Raw genomic sequence first — 17,360 nt, 5'->3', positions numbered from 1 at the left:
CTGTAGCCGTGCGGGCCGCGACGCTGCCGGCTGGGATGGACTCGGCTCGCCGGGCTCCGGGGCGTGAGGAAGGGAGGGAGGGAGAGGCGGGGACGCTGCCCGCCACGACGGTGTCGCCTCCCCGGCCTGCAGGGGGCGCCGGCAGCGCGGAGGGGGCGCGGGTTGTGTCGCCCCCCGGCGGGTGTATGGGGGCTCGGGCGGGCAGAGCTCCTTCCCGCTTTAAGAATGACCCGTTCCGCTCATTTATAAGGCATCGAGAAGCTGGTGCTGTGGTGAGCTCTGTGAAGGGAGGTTCCTGAGGGATTGCTGCTTCCCTATGAGCTGGAGTGCACTGGAGTTTGGTTTGTTGGTTTTTCGTTAGTTTCTGGAATGCTCGCAAAGATCAGGAAGTAGAGGATGGCCTTTATCTTACTTTTTAGTCCTAACCTGCGATGGTGCTTTTTAGCTCCCAGGCAGCCTCCTTGAGGAAATGAGGACACGTTCCTGATACCTGTTCCTTTAGCTTTTATTCCCACCTTAACTTTTTTCTTGCAGCAAAGACAGTGGCAATAAATAGCCAAAGACAGGCAGATAGGTGTAACAGCAACCAAGTGTTACATCCCCCAAACACTTCATCATTACTTTACCAATGCAGTATCTCAAGCAGTTCATAGAATCACAATATACTCGAGCTGGAAGAGATAGGTTAGTATTGTTGTCACACTTTATACCAGGAGTTTGTGTTATATTTCTTAAAAAATAAGAAGACGGGCTCATAAGGAATACCTGGTTCATTCGGTTGCCTCTGATTCTACACACAGTCTACTACATGCAACACCAGATTTACCTGTCTTGGTTCATAGATGTTGGAAGCAACAAGTGATTTCAAAACCTTCCTCACCTTGTATGGATTACCAAGGTGTCAATTACTCAAGCAACTATTGTATTCTAAGATAGCATTTTAGTTATTCAACCGAACATTCTGCCATAGACTTAAAGCAGTATAGCTGTGTCAGCAGACATCTGTGTGGACTTCTGAACACACATTATAACAGTAAGACTATTTCTACTGTTTCTGGGGTGAAAAAGTTTTCCTATTTAAGGATCTAAGTACTTCCCAAGTCTATGGAAGTTGCTCACTATATTATTGGCCTACTTCCATATCTTTGTCCTGCTTTAGACTATGGATGTGCTTTGTTTTTTAACCACACATCTACTGATAATGGAATATGATTGTGGATAGTATGTCCAACTTTTTTTAGTCATGAAACACAGAGTAGAGGGGTCCATTTTCCTCTCCAACCTAGGCTTTGGAAGTCTTCATTCCCTAATCCAAAACCTTAAGAGCCTTCATACCATGCAGTTTTTCTTCTTGGAATACATGCATTTCTGTTAGAACTCCAGGCTTCCTTCCTATCAGTCATGGCAGCTCTGACTTTTCCAGGGATTAGTACTTGTACTTTAAGTATGTACTTCAGTCTAGAAGATGTTTTGTGTCAGCAGCAACTCAAGTAATCCTTAGTATCCTACACATCTTCTGCAGGAGTGGCTTTCTTAGCCCAGAAGACTGAACTTAGAAGATCTTCAGAAGGGATTTCTTCAGAATGTGGGGAAAAGATTGTCAGCTGTTCTGTTAACTTGTGTTTCTCAGGCAAAGCCACCGTACAGCTCAGTCCCTTTAGTGCTAGGCCGCAGTCTGAAGTTAAGTCCCAAAAGGAGATCTTCTCTCTGGGTTACATCATTAGCACTTCAGAGGACTCCACAGCAGCTCTCAGACAGACTTAATTCTAAATCAAATCATCATCTGGAATGAGCAGCTTGTGTTTCGCCTGTCAAAAAGGTGCTGCTAAGTAACTAATGTGGTCCATCTCTTTTTAGGCCAGAGAGGTTGCCATAGTAACTTATCTGAATGCAGATAGATATGCTTTTGAGTCATCAGCAGAGCCTGGCTTTGATAGTACAGGGTTTGGATTGACAGCAAGTACTGCATGTTGTGTAGGTTGGCACGCCTCTGGACCAGAAGGTCCTGGAATTGCTGCTGTTGCTGCAGGATGAGGCTTGCTGAAAGAAAATAAATAAATAAATAAATAAAAATTATTCGGCTCCTTGAGTTATCTCTAATATTCTCTTGAATGGTTTTTAGGTATTCCTTGCTTTTCTCACTCCGTAAAACGACAGGCCGGTGGTCTCTTTTCTAAGTGTGACCACTTCCTCACTCCAATTTCAAAGTCTTTCCCTAAAACAATGGGGTCTTGGGGCAGAAGTCTCTAGGAAAGAGGCTACGTTACTTCAGAGCAAAAGTGTAATTTAAAGTTGTACCACAGAACTTCTCTTGAAACCACTTTCTGTGTTTATATTATATTTATATATATATAAATATCAATTTATACGAGTGCAGAAGAGTTTTCCATCAAAATCACTATCAGGCATCTCAAAGAACGGTGATTCTTTAATAATTTTCAAAGTCAAGTGACACAGTCTCAAGTATGTCCCATCTGGGATTTCCTCTGCGTCTTCTATTTCCAGCTTCTGGAGGGAGGTGTTTTCTCTGCGTTTGGAAACACGCGAAAGACATTCTGTTAATTTAATCATAATACTTCGCTCACATCCAAAAGGGCCAGTGTAACGCAAGGCCCATCCCTTTAAAATTGTGCATTTGGTTCTGCTGATGGTAACAAAGTTCAGTTGACTCTACTTACAACTTCCCAATGTAAAGCTTCTGCTTCTCTCTGGGAAAATTCCCCTTAGATTAAAAGAAAAAAAAAAAGTCCTAAATCCTTGTAAAATCAGGTCCTTCTTTGGCAGCTTCTTCCAAAGCTTGTCCGGTGATGGGAAATAGAGTTTCCTTACCCTGTAGTTGTGTGGCAGATATTGTCTCCAAGGTATCTACAGTGTCCTGACTTCACGATCCCGTTCATGGAATTTCTTAGAAGCACGATCTGCAAGGTGCCAGCCTACATGGCCATGAAACCTCCTGCTAGCTAAGGAAAAGAAATTGTGGCAAGTTTTAAATTACATTTCTCTAAGCTTGCTACATATGGCGTTTCACCATAATAAGAAATCACTCTTCAAACAGTGGAAACCACAATGCTTGGTTATCTATCCCTTTTTCCTCCCAGATAGTCCATCCCCTCCCAGTCCAAGATTTTATCTCAGGGTTCCAGATTTCCTGTGTACCTCCCTGTCAATGACCCCAAAGCTTCAGCATGTGACCCTTTTGAGCAAAGGTGTCTGTAAACTAGGGTTTATTTGGAGTTTTATGGGTGTAGCTTGGCCAGTTGGCACACCAACCAGAAGCATTAACATTAAAGACTGTGGTTCAGCTTTTCTGATAGTGACAAATAATCAACTGACTGCCTGGGATCAATCATCTCACCAAATTTTTACTAACTTTGTGTGAGATATCTGCCAGAAAAGAGTCATTTGTGAATCTGTGATCATTATTAGGAGTTAAAAAATCATCATGATGAATGGACTGAGGGACCAATCAAGAAGAAGTTAACCCAGTCTTATAAAAACAGAATAAAATGAGTTTGTTCTTTTTACTATGAGTATAAAATAAATCAGCTGTGTGTACGTTATTCTCCTATGTGTTTCAGAATCAGTTCCTTGGCTATCCACACAGCTTTGGCCCTGGAGCATATTCTGTGGTATCACAAATGTAGGCTAATTGCTATGTGGGCCAGCACTTTTTTTTCCCTTTTTCTTTTTTTTTTGTAGGGCACGCTTTTTAGGGGCCTGCAGTTTCACCTCAGCAAGTTATTCCAGGGAAACTGGCAAGGCAAGGAGGGCTGATATTGACCTTATGCTGTGGATCCCCTGGCCCACCTCATGATCACTACTGCGTGCCAGTAGTGCAGCCAACCAGGCCTGTGGTGTCAAGTCCCACAGCGACAGTCCTGCCAGAATGGAGTTACTAAAATAGCACATCGGCTGCTGGGCAGGGTTTTTCTGCTGCTCTGAGGATATCCCGTAAGTATTCCTTCTGAAGGTTCCCCAGGCTGCCTGTGACAGTCTGGGGAGGACAGAATGTCACAAGCATCTGTGGGGGAAACACGCATTGGGCCACTAATCTGAGAATGGCATGGGAAGAATAGCATCATATAAACAATTCAGTGCAAGCAGGTCAGCCAGCCTGCTCTCCATGTAGACAAGACAGGTCTCAGTTCCCTCTGGAGGTACAAGAGTAGGGGGATGAGTCCATGAATTCACCGGATGGTTTGCAGTGAGTTATGCTGATATGAGAAGCCTCAGGGTAGACCTCATTGCTCCCTTCACTCACCTGAAAGGAGGTTGGAGTGAGGTGGGAGTTGGCCTCTTCACCCAGGTAACAGTGATAGGATGAAAGGGAATAGCTTTAAACTGTGCAAGGGGAGGGTCAGGTTGAATGTTAGGAACCATTTCTTCTCAGCAGGAGCAGTGAGGCAGTGGCACAGGCTGCCCAAGGAGGTGGTAGAGTCAACTGAACTCTTCCAGAGCTGTGTGGATGTGACACTGATGGATGTGGGCAGTGGGCATGGTGTGGGTGAGCTGATGGTTGGGCTGGGTGATGTTAGAGGTCTTTTCCAACCTTAACGATTTTATGGTTCTATTATTCTCTATGACTGTTCTCCAGAGAGTTTTCCATTCCTACTCTTTAGGAAGGTCGTGGGATTGTCTGTCTTCTTGTGTCAATATTATTGACTTCTACCCTAAATTTCCTTGTGCTGGGATTCTGATGTTCAATTACCAGCCAGTTGTACTTCCAGTGTGAGAAGAGAAAAAGAAAATATGTTGAACAAATGATTGCACTCAGTCTCAGGAAATGACGAGAACCTGCAAGGAGTGCAGCTCATCAGAAACAAACCTGGGCTAATACATGTTCTTTCCTCATGACCTGAAGACAAGAGGTTTGACTGTTCATTTATTTAGTACAGATATGTTTGTGGAAAAAAACTTCAGCAAAAAGTTGTAAAGAGTTAGGATAATATGGTTAGGTTGTGGTCGGACATGATGATCTTTAAGATCTTTTTTAACCTGAGCAATTCTATGAAAAAAATGTCTTGGATTGCATTCAAATCAGCATGGGAAAACCTGAGATCAACCAGATTTTGACAATATATTCTGGCTAAGAATTGGCCCACGATCATTACAGAACAGATATCTGGGCTGTTCCTTCTTAGTGGCTTTTCCTCTGCAGGATCATGTGTTTTTTAATTAAGGTCAGTTCCAGGCTTTGCACATTGAGTAAATCTCTGATGACACAATATGTATGACTAGTCAGCTAGCATTCTCCAGCTATGTGGAACTTGCGTAGTCACATGGATTTGTTTAGGATATGTTTACACACCAACAAAGTCGTAGCTACTGATTGCCTAAAAATGGTTAAGTGTTATTAACATCAACATGTTTGGAGTGCATTTCTGCATAAAGTCTTAGCTTTACTTTAAATATCTGTCTAATGCTTCATTTTTGCATCTAGCCCATCTTAACCCCTCCATTGTTACTTCTATCACACATACGTAAACCCTGTTCAGCTCACCTTTATCTGCTGAGGTGCTCGCTGCTCTATCACCAGTAATAACTGTGGAAGGTGACACAGTAATATATGAGAAAAATATATGAGAAAATGAGTAATATATGAGAAAAATAGTAAGTTTCATCAGCTGTTGATGAAACTTACTATGACAGTGGTTGCACAAAACTACATCTCTGCTTCTATACTTTGTGTTAAGTGCACTGCCCATAAGTTCTTTCCGTTCTGGAGAATAAAATTAGCATAAATCCAGATAGATAATATTAAAAAATAATAATATAATAAAAAAAATAATATAAAAATTCATGTGTAAGTCCTATCAAGTTTATGAATGCACAGACTGTCATGCTTATGAGTGCACACATCGTCAAGTTTATAAGCTTTAGAATGTAACAGTTATGCTCGTAGCACATAAACTTTATCTCTTGGTATATAAAACTCAGTTATGGAAAACAAAAGCCAAAAAAAATACCTGAAATCCATTTTTTCACCCTTCGAACCTACTTGTCATAGAACAGCATGTCACAGTAAGCCTTGACCAATTTTTGCATATAATTGACAGTGGGTTGGATTTTTGTTGTAAGATATTGCCCCAGTTATGTGTGATTGGACTTCTGTAGCAAAATTTCCAACAGAACATAGTTTAATTGAAATTTAGAAATTATAATAAAGATAAATGGAAAGCACATAGTAAATTCAGTGTCTAAACTTACTTGTGAATGGTCATTTCGAAATCCCACTGCAGTGGATCTCACAGATACATTCATTCAAAAGTTGTTGGTTTTTTTACTCAATGACGTCTTGTATTTATCAAGATGAGTCTGCGGTAATATAAATAATAATATAATAAATGTGTATCAATAAATATTTTTAAAATGCAACTCTCGTTTTTATGTTTATTCTGGTTACACCACTATTCAATGTAAAACCCAGTGTCTGACCCTTAGAAGTCTGAATGAATACCTCTTCTGAAGAACTAGAATACGTAGGTTGCTCCAGAAGTAATGCCTCCTACTTATTTCCATGGAAACTACAACACAGAGCACAATAGCATTGTTTGATAGAGCAGATTTCCAGGTACAAAATACTTTTTTTTTCAACATAGCTTTACGTTTTTGCCAGAGATGAACAAGAGCCTCTATGCTGTGCTTGTGAGAATCTGCACCAGCAGATTTCTCAGACGTTCATTGTTCTCACTGGGGAGGATAACAGGAAGGGCTGAGTCTCCTTAAGCCCTGGCACGAGAGCCAAGTCCCTGTTTCAGATAGGTTCAATAAGCCTGACACTGAATGTGATCAATTTGTGTACGTCATGTAATCACTGAGACCAAACTGTGTGCGTGTGCGATACAGAGCCATCATCTGACACGTGGATTACGTCAGATATTTTGGACATGCTGTTCTTGCGTGTATGATGTTCAGAGCCTTGAGCATCCATAACAGGAAAGGAACAGAACAATTCTCTCACATCACGGCAGCACCTGTATTGATTATTAAGAGCTGTTTTCAGTATTTTCAATTAAAAGACTAAAGATTTTACAGAAATTTAAAATAATATACGTATGTTCTTCTAGCTTCATTCTGAGAAATGTCTGAAACCTTTCTGGCATATATTTTTTTTTCTTTCTCTACAGAATGTTCTGTCTGAGGCAAACATTCAACTAATCCTTGTTTGTTTGTTTCTTTCCCATTGTTTATGGTTCTACCAAGTTTCAACAGCTTGGAAGAAATTCTGGATCCTGGTTGCTCCTTCAGGCTTGATTTTTTTGTTTGTTTGTTTTTGAGAGTGAGAGGAATAGAACTGGGAGAGGTTGGGCTTAGTTTGGGAAAGGTAATATTTCAGTTTTGGGAACTTACAAGCAACTGCAGACAAAATACCAGTTTAAAAGGCTGAGAAGAGCAGCAAAACTATTCCAGTCTGAGGTTTTCACAAGAAGGAACTTTTTGTTGTCCTTTTCATGTTGCTTGTTAGAGAAATAAGAGCAGTGTGTAATAAATTATGGTAAATAACCCAGCACAGTGTTGTTAATTCTTGCCCAAATCCCAGATAGCTCTAGGCATCATCTACTTAGCCAAAGAGACAATATATGGTTTTGTTACACCCAACACACAAGTGTCACTGTATGTGCCTACTGAAGAAAGGAAAAAAAAAACAAGCATAAAAGTTTCTCCAGAATTAGGGAAAGTTTCCAGGCATTTGTTGTTCCTTTTCCCAACAGAGCATCACAAACTGCAGAAAACAGGGCTTTCAGCAACAGCTTCCCATTGTATCGCAAAATTCTGTAGTGACTGAGCCACAGTTAGTTTGGAGAGAACAGGTGTGGAGACTTCACCAACAGGAGCAACTTGTAGTTCTGATATGATGCACAAAATACCCCTTCTTTCACGTTTCCTTGTATGGCAAATAGTAAGAATAAGTACATTACTTCAAACAAAATTGTTTGTAAATTACCAGTATTCCTATTACATTCCTATTCGAGCATCAAGATCTGTTGTCTGATACAGATTTTTTATATGTGTGGTATACAGATCACGGTTTAGCAGACTGATCTTCTAAATATGGTCTCCTTTCTAGTCCCCTCTTGAATAGGAGAAGTCTGGAGTTACCACTTCCAAAATGGCACAGCACTTGCAAGAGAGATGTCAGTTATGGTTTGAACAGTTAAAACCAAAAGTACTTTAAGGCCATTGCTAAGTTGTGTAAGGGAACTTTGCAATGAGAGTCATCAGCTCAATATTCATATAGCTCTACAAACAATTTTAGCTGTACGTCACCTGGAATGGATGGTGTTGTTTTTTTTTACTGTGTCAGTATAGGTTTTTCAGTCTTAAATACTTGCACCACCAAAATAATGAATTTATTTTCTTCAGACTTAGATTCCAAATTTATTCTTTTGCATTATATTTGTGTGACGTTTGAATCAGAGACTAATGGAAATGTATTTTCCTACATGTTATGTAGGTAAACATCTTTTCCCTTAAGTCTCCCAGTAACTTTTGAGTTGAAACAAAATACACAAGGCTTTACCATGAACAGATTTTTAAGTGATGAAAAAGAGAGATAAGGAAGAACATTCAACTATAACTTTAGCTAATACAGTTCAGTGCAGCAAGCATTAAGACCTGGTGAATGTGCAAACAGCAGAGGTAACGTGAGCATTTTCTATACAGTCAGCTTTCAAGTTACCTTTATGCAGCTGAATAAAAAGGTTTAAATTTAGGCTGAATCATAGTGTGTTCTACCATACAGCTAAAAGAAGTTCTGTGTATGCAAATACAAAGGGAGGAAGTTACATTTCCTTTCTCTCACGCAACAGTCACGCACCCTCTTGCACTTTTGCCTCCCACAGTTGCAGTCGTGTCTTTTCTGTTTCTCAGAATGGCATTGCCCATCTGAATAAAACGATGTTTTGAACAACCCATGGAGATCTTCCATTTCTCTCCGGGGAAGGATGTTGAAGTGGCCTCTTATCCTATAGGGAGATAGTCTTTCTTCTACTGTGTGTTCTTTCTCTTATTCTTGCCTTCAAAGTTAAGTCTCTTCCTCTGCAGAGCGACACAACTTTGGAGCCAATAACTGTCCCACGGATAACCAGCACAACCCACTGACACCAGAGTTCCTTCCCTGCAAAGAGACAGTGTTAGTTTTTACACATGGGTGACTGGCATTACTGCTTAACTGCTTTTGACACTGTTTTCCTGCTGTATGGATTAAGATTCTTTTCTTCCAGAGGCTATCAGTGTGTCTGCTAACCCTTAATAACTCTGAATCATTTCGCAGTGGTAAATCTTGTGGTATCCAAATTTTTTTCTTTGGTGTTAGCATTACAAACTGCTATACTGTGAACTTCAAACTCATCTAGTTTACTGTCTGGTTTCCAGCAACAGCCAATAGAGTATATCCAGCTTAAGAATAAGGTACATGTGTTGTCCTCAAGCAGTCCAGTATCACTAATCCGTGGTTCGGAGGCTTCTGCAGTGTGGATGATGAACGATGTTTTCTTCCTTACACTTAATGGAATTTTCTTCTATTAATTTGTCTGGCTGGATTTTAACTCCTACACCTTTAACATCTTGCAACATCTTACAGTATTTTGCAGCAAAGGATTCCACAGCTTAATATCCTGTGAAGAACTCTTTTTTGTTTTGAGCATGTTTCCTAACAGCTTCATTAATATCCTTTGAACTTGTTTTGGAAAAAAGAGTAACAGTGTCTCCATATTCATCCTTTCTCTACCACTGGTGACTTCATAGACCTCTGCCATGTCTCTCCTCAGTCATCTGTCTTTCAGACTGAAGAGCTTTTAGGTATTTCTCATGCAGAACCATTATGTTTCTTCAGTTGTCCTTATCAAGCCTTTTCTGAATCGTTTCCAGCTCTATTAAGCCCTTTTTGGGGTGTGAGGAAAAGAACTGAACATACTACTCAATGCACAGTGTGCTATGGGTTGATACAGAGGCGGACGTATTACAATGTTCTCTGTTCCACTCTTAATTATTTCAACTATTTGATTTACTTTTCTGCACACAGGGGAACACTGTGTAGATGTTTTCAGAGAAATATTCATCAGAACCCAAAGATCTCTTTTGTGACTGGAGAATCAGCTTATAGTCTGCCGCTGTATATATACTTTGCATTTAATGGTCACATTTCATCTGTCATTTTATTATCCAGTCACTCAGTCTTGTAAAGTCTTTCTATAGTTCTTCAGTTCTTCACAGCCACTTTAACTTCATCACAATTTGTCCTCTAACTTTCCTTTACCTGAATAGCTTAATATCATTAGCAATCTGTGATACCTCACTGCTCACTCTCTTTTTCCAGATCATTTATGAATACATTAAGCAGCACAAGTCACAGCACAGGTCCCTGCAGACTCCTCTTGTGATCTCCCTCTTCTATGAAAACCAACCTTTATTTCTGTTTTAATTCTGCTTCCTGTCTTCTAGCCATTTTTTGATCCATTCCCTTCTCTTCTTGCATAAAGGCTTTTTTTTTTTTTTTTCCTCCTTTGCTTTTCTCTTTTTTTTTAATGAAGCTTTGTCTAGGGATCTCATTGCCATTGCTGCTGGGAATCCTGTAGCCCTTAAACAGGAGCTCTCCTTGTCCACACACGTTAGCTCTACCAAAGAACTATAGATCTGCAACATGTGATGTAATTCAACAAAAGCTGTGTCTTCCTCAAGATGTTCTATTTGTATTTGGGTCCATTGATTCTGATAAGAAGGATAAATAAAACTTATTTGTCCAGATGGACAACACAACAGACTTACCTCTATGTAGCTGCATGCATCTTCATTGGAGTCATTTCTGAAAATGGCTGGCACATTCCCTTCTGAGTTGCTGTGAATCTCCAGTCACTGGCATTAAGTCGCCTGCCTATTTATGTAATCCCTACCAACTGCAGAAAGAAAGATAACTAGATAAAAACGAACCCAGAAATAAGATTTTAGATTTGGAGTTTAAAAAACTAAATCACAGTAAAAATGTTAACAGTCAGGGTTATTGATAGCAGTTACTGATATCAATTTTTGTTACTTTTTCTAGTATCACACCTATGTGTGTATATATATATATATATACAATATATATATTGTATATATATATAAGTTCAGTTACAGACAACTTCCTTTGAGTCCACTACAAAACATAACTTCCTGAAAGTTATTGATTATAAAAGCTGGAGGTTTATATTGTATTATTAGCAAGCACATGTGCTTGTTTCCTGGGGATAAAAAAAAGGTAATCTGTGCTGCTCTAAAGGCAGCCATGATCAAAGTACTGGGCTTAATAAACAAACGAGTAACAAAATTACACAGTTAGATCAAACCAGCGAGCTAATTGATCCGAGATCTTGTTATCTTCATGAAACTTGTCAGAAAACACATCACGGAGAGTTAGGGAATATCCAGCTTCCAGGTATACTTTGAACAACAGTTTTATGATGTTTAGTGTTTAGGATGTTTCCATAGAGTTGTAGAATATCCTGAGTTGGAAGGGACCCATGAGGATCATTGAGTCCAACTCATGGTTCCACGCAGGACAAATCTGCCTCTAATGCAAAGAACCTGGGTGAATGACAGAGCTGCTACTTCTGTAATGAATAATGTGTCTGTCAACTTAAAAATCAGGAAAAAAAACAATAGTTCTTTTATTCGGAGATAAAAACGTTACATCATTGTACTGAATCTCACAAAACCCATTATTAATGTTTTACACTACAAATATATATATATGTGTGTGTGTGTGTGATTTATTTCTACAGTTTTCTATCTCATTCTAAAGTACTTTTGACATGACTTTCTTTACCTACGAGACTCAATTTCAAAAAAATTAAAAAAATAAAAATTGAACATCTGAATCAGAAAGAAAACCTTGTTTTGTTTTATGCACAGTTGGTTGTCGCCCCCCACATGTTCCGTAATGTCATTTTCCATATTTCCTAACACTTTTGAGAGAAAAGTAAAGCTTGGTTTAATTTTCACTCAGTTCTAGCCTCTTCTTTTTTATTTTTTTTTAAACAAGCTAATCACATTTAATCTGTGTCAATTCCATTAAAAATGATGCATTTTGTTGGGAAAAAAATGTTACTTGGTTCTTCAAAGCCTTCAGGATTCATAACCAAATATTATCCTGTTTATGGAATTGACCGTGTTTAACTATTTCCTGTTTTTTCAACAGCTCAGCTTCCAGCACTGCTTTGCCCCCTGACACAACAAGTACCCCCACATTTCCTGTGGCCGATCAGTTTGCAATGTTTTTACCCCTTGTAGAGGAGTTCTCATCATGCTGCCATCTGCAGTTCTCACAAAATAGTTCTGAAGATTTCAGTAGCACAGAACCTCATCTTTTACAGTGGATGTACACATACCTCCTTCAACTTTATGTCTATTGTTTGCTAGTCTTTGAACGCTTCTTTTTTCTTACTTTTAATTTTATCTTTATGTATTACCTGGCTTTCTTTAGTACCTCCTATATGGACTTTTCTTTAACAAAGTTTCACTGACTAGCCTTCCACAGCCTTTTCTTGTCTATATCCATGCACGATTCTTCTAAGCCTGATAAAACATAAAAGATAATTTAAAAGGAAAATAACTTTCTGTGCAGTGAGAAGCATTTCAGAAAATGTGGTTAAGACTTAATGTGTGTACAGCTCCTATTTGGATAAAGATTTTTCTTTTTCATTATCTTTCTTGTTTCTGAAGCATTCAAGAGCCCTACCAAACACTTATGTGATGCAATGGTGATATATAATTATTATATAAATAATACTCTCTCTCAGCAGTGTGCGTTCTATATTCTTCTGATGACAAGTAGTGAACTTTCAGGTATGAGTTTATGTTACCTATGATTCTGTGATTCTACCTGCACAACTTTTTCCACTAAATTCCTTAAATATATTGCTGTGCTCTAGACAAAGGCAGTTATATTTTGTTTATTTCAAGTTACAAATGCAGTAATGTGATATATGTTAATGCGTAACTTTCAGTCTTGTATTGAGGCAAAGAAAGAAATCTGATTATTCTGAAAAATTTAAACATATTAAAATAGGATTTTAAGGTCAGTTAAAATGAATGCGTGTGTCATTCTACTTAATTTGTTATATTTTTTCATTTACTTTCAGTTTAGGTTCAACTTGTACAAGAGACCGTCTGGTTCAGGGTCAACAAAACAAAATGATAGAAGTTCACATTCAAGTTCACTTTTGGCTAATTCTGCAAGTAGAATTATATCCAATATGAATTAAAGCAATATATGTACCCTAGTTCTCTGTGGGGAACAAACAAACAAACCAACAACACAGGAATGAACGATAAAAATAAATATTTGATCTTATTCTTGTAGCTGAATGCAGCACTGCATGAACCAACATCAGTAACAAGGATATGAATTAAGTAATAAAGAGCTGTCTCATGACAGTAGCTTCTATGTTCCTAAATCGATTCCTATCTCCAAAATAAAACTATGTTTTAAAAAAAGAGATTGGGAAGGAGGATAAAAGAACTCCCTTGAGGAACAGAAATGTTTAGTATGATTTTTTTTTCATTGAAGTGCATACACAGAGAGCACCTGAAGTCTGCAGAGTAACCTTAACTTTATAATTACCAAACCTATCATTCTTTCACTCTGGAGTCTTACTAGTACCTATGAATACCTAGGAACTGAGGAAAAGTTATGAGAAACCCTCCCAGATTCTGCTATATGGAACAGCAGTGATCCCCACATTCGTCTCTCAGACAAGAATGTCTTTATTCCCATCATGGAACACTGCTGCTTAAGCTGACTCCACACAATACCTTTTGTTATCTTCATGTGGCATGACCTGCCCTTAGGAGGGCACTTGCTTTGTGCCAGGCACCAGGAATGCTGGCTGACAGCCAAGGCACATTGAGAGGTGCCCTGGCCCAGAGCCTGTGTGCTTCAATAATCCTTCACATAGCCCAGTACCCCTTACTCCCTTTTCATCACTCCAGATTGGAGGTGGTTGGTGTGTATAAAGCTGCAACTCTATGAAGTATCTCTCATTGGCTCAACAAAGCCTCAAATTTTCAGTCTCATCATTTCTCCAAATTTGGAATGGATTTTTCAAGTGGACAGAAGAAGAATCTCCTGACAATGAGAAGACTCCCTGCCAAATTTCAAGCCTTTGCTCTAAAGCTCGAACTGTCACACATTTTGCTGAAATTTTCAAAGTAATTCCCTATGGGGTAAATAATGCATTTAGTAGAGAAAATTTATGACTTCGATCAATCAGAAGAAATCAGTTCTTATGAATAAATATAGTTACGGCTGTAACTAGTAGCATGACAGAAACAAATAATGTAAGAGATGGTCACCTGGGTACTCGCAATCTTCCTCTCAAAGAGCTGGATTAGACTATGATGAAACCTTTTTTTTTTTTTTTTTTCTTTTTTTCTTCCCTCTTTTTATCTGTGGATAAAATTGGTTGAAAGGAGAAAGGGCAATTGCAAACATTATGTATATAAATAAAAACATTAAACATTGATTTCATACTTTGGAAATGTGATTTGAGGAGATGAGGTTGGTATTTGCCTCCAAACTGGCCAAAGCATCTCTAATTGTTCTAACCAGTATTAACTCAGTCCAGACATTTAGAAACACATCTACAGATCTCTTTATTTTAGCCACCAGCCTCACTAGTCCAACAGAACATACCTTGAATCAGACTGCAGTCAAGAAGGAGCTATCATCCAGCACTGGCAAAAAGAATTGCACAAAGAGTGCTTGCTGAACTATTGATACAGAGACCGTATTTGGACACTATTTCAATGGGAGCCAGGGTGCTCCGGACGGATTTGTTTGTGATGATCCGTGTTGCTAGGCAGGAGGGCAGCTACAGCTTGTACCAACGGGAGCTTTTTCTGGACGTGAGACCTCAGTTCCTAGAAATGAGTAACTGAAGTACCTTCAAAAGTTTCCTAAGGAGGATAAATACTTGATTGTGAAAGCAATGGCAGAAAGTGTACACAATCTGAAGATGACTGCACTATCTGGGCAAATACTCTTTTCAGTTCTTCTTTGCTGGGGTGAAAAACAAATACAAAAAATTAGTCTCTTTCTACCTGTTTCAAAGTGACTAGAAACAGTAACTATGTTATGAAGTTATAAAGCACAGTACTAATCCTTTGTAACTAAATATTCCTTTCTCTTAGCACTTAGATTCTGTCTTTGAAACACTCCCTGCAGAACGTTTAATGGCAGCTGTCTCCACTCCTTCCCCAGAACAAAAGACGCTGCTAATTACAAGTGTGTACTGTTCCTTGGGTTTTGCTTGTTTGTTTGGCCAAGCTTTCCATAAGCACTTAAACAGCACAGGTGGCATAGTGTTTTGCTGGTCTTCTTCCTTAATACAGTATCATTTTTAGCACTAAAGTGTGCACAGGGGTGAGAGGGGATAGGCCAGAACCATCTTCCTGGCTTCACATGGCTGGGAGGTCTAAACACAGACTTGGAGCTCTACACACAGACTTGGAACTCTGAACCCTCTTCATGTCACTTGAGTGCTTCCCTCCTGCCATTCCTGGAACCCATTCGTGCTCAGGAATGATCTCTGCATGCTGTTGCTAGGACATGGTACCTCCAGACTTGTATTTATTTTTTGAGCTATTTGAAGCTAAGAAAATGTATCTTCTAAATCCCAATAACTAAAAAAGGACAATTATTTATACTAAGGCAATAAAATTAAAATAAAGATGACTTCAGAATTCTTGGAATGCTTATTCATTCTCAAATGCCTTCAAGAATTATTTATCAATTTTCACTGAGAATAGCAATAAATAATACTGATTACTAAACTCAGGTGATGAAAACCAGCCCTAGCATTCAGACTTCAAAGATCCACAATATCACCAATGAGCAGCTCCACGACACTCTATTCCAGGCCACTTAAAGCCTTGTTTTAGAAGACAAGGCCACAGAAAAATGTCCTTACCTTCCACCCATGCACTACATCCATGTCATTCACTGTAAAGCCTGCTCACCACAGCTGCCTCCCCAGAGGTCACAGCACTGAACTGATGGAGTTCAGGGAGGATATGGAAAATGCTCTCAGACATAAGGTTGGAATTTTGGGTGTTGCTGTGTGGAGCCAGGAGCTGGACTTATAGATACTTGTGGGTACCTTCCAGCTCAGAATATTCTGTGAATGTATGATTCCATCTCCAGATTTATTTTTGTTTAGGATCTCAGTGGTTGCTGTTTTCCTTGCTAGTACTCAGAAAACCTATGGCAACTCCCCTCCACCTCTGCCACCAATTAAACTGTTTAAGAGTGAATTAAAAAGCTCCCATCATGTCAGATGAGGAAAGAATGGTGTTATGTCTCTGAGGTTGCTAAGGTCTGCATTTGCCACATCTCAGCTGAATGCTTTGGATTCATATTTTGTATATTTCCTCTGGGACTGGAGATACCATTTGTGGATGAGTCCTGGACCCACTAAAATTGCACGCATTAACCATCTGTGCTCCACATCTGTGGGAGGTTTTTTCCTCAGAGCTGACACATGGCCACATTTGAGGCATAGAACATCCCACATCGGAAAGAACCAGGAATGATCACCAAGTCCAGGACCAGGTTCCACACAGGACCACCCAGAATTCAAACCCTACTTCTGATAGCAGTGTCCAAACTCTCCTTGATCTCCAGCACTGGGGGCCGTGCCCACAGCCCTGTGCATCCCGTTCCATGCCCACCGCCCTGTGGTGCAGCCCCTTTCCCTGACCCCCAGCTGCCCCTCCCCTGGCACAGCTCCATGCCGTTCCCTCGGGCCCTGTCGCTGTCACACAGAGCAGAGCTCAGCGCTGCCCCTCCGCTCCCTGTGAGGAGCTGCAGCCGCCATCAGGCCTCCATCAGCTCCTCTGCTCTGCGCTGAGCACACCGAGGGGCCTCAGCTGCTCCTCACACACCTTGTCCTCAGAGCCTTCCCCATCTTTGTAGCCTTCCTTCAGACACCCTCTCACAGCTTTATGTCCTTTTTGTACTGCAGCGCTCAGAACTGCACGGAATACCTGAGGCGAGGCCACACCAGTGTGGGGTAGAACCAGACAAATCACTTCGTTAGTTGTTAACCTCTAACATCCACCAAATACTTCTCCGCTTCAGATTTTGTGGCATTTATTTATCGGCTCTTTATGTTTCCCTTAAGACTACAATTCCATTCAGCGCAACACATTTAGCCGGCTCTCCCAGGCGCTGAGCTTTCCCTACCCTCAACCCCTCCCGCTTCCCGCCGAGGCGGGCAGTCCCCTCAGCAGCGCCAACAACGGCTGCGCATTACCACAGCCCGACCGTTAGCGCCACTCCCAGGGCCAGGAAGCGGGCGGGGCGGGAAGCGGGGTCACGAGCG

General features: G+C 40.2%; 1 long non-coding RNA gene across 6 annotated transcripts; it reads right to left on the bottom strand.

The window, feature by feature from the left end:
• Nucleotides 1-2,373: 2,373 nt before the first annotated feature.
• Nucleotides 2,374-17,348, bottom strand: LOC107323415. 6 transcript variants are annotated; one of them, XR_004309513.1, is made up of 7 exons: nucleotides 17,023-17,348; nucleotides 14,332-15,037; nucleotides 12,447-12,552; nucleotides 10,768-10,895; nucleotides 6,208-9,118; nucleotides 5,501-5,542; nucleotides 2,374-2,960 (listed from the first exon to the last, which is right to left on the bottom strand). It is a non-coding gene; the product is annotated as an uncharacterized LOC107323415 (long non-coding RNA). The 6 variants fall into 6 exon arrangements; XR_004309516.1 differs by lacking the exon at nucleotides 17,023-17,348 and having other exon boundaries at nucleotides 2,374-2,527; nucleotides 2,830-2,960; nucleotides 14,332-16,737; XR_001559241.2 differs by lacking the exon at nucleotides 17,023-17,348 and having other exon boundaries at nucleotides 6,208-6,315; nucleotides 8,819-9,118; nucleotides 14,332-16,737.
• Between the last annotated feature and the right edge of the window lie 12 nt (nucleotides 17,349-17,360).

Source organism: Coturnix japonica, chromosome 1 (genome assembly GCF_001577835.2).
Source record: "Coturnix japonica isolate 7356 chromosome 1, Coturnix japonica 2.1, whole genome shotgun sequence".
Classification (NCBI taxonomy): Eukaryota; Metazoa; Chordata; class Aves; order Galliformes; family Phasianidae; genus Coturnix; species Coturnix japonica.
This window is presented reverse-complemented; position numbering and strand designations above follow the sequence as displayed.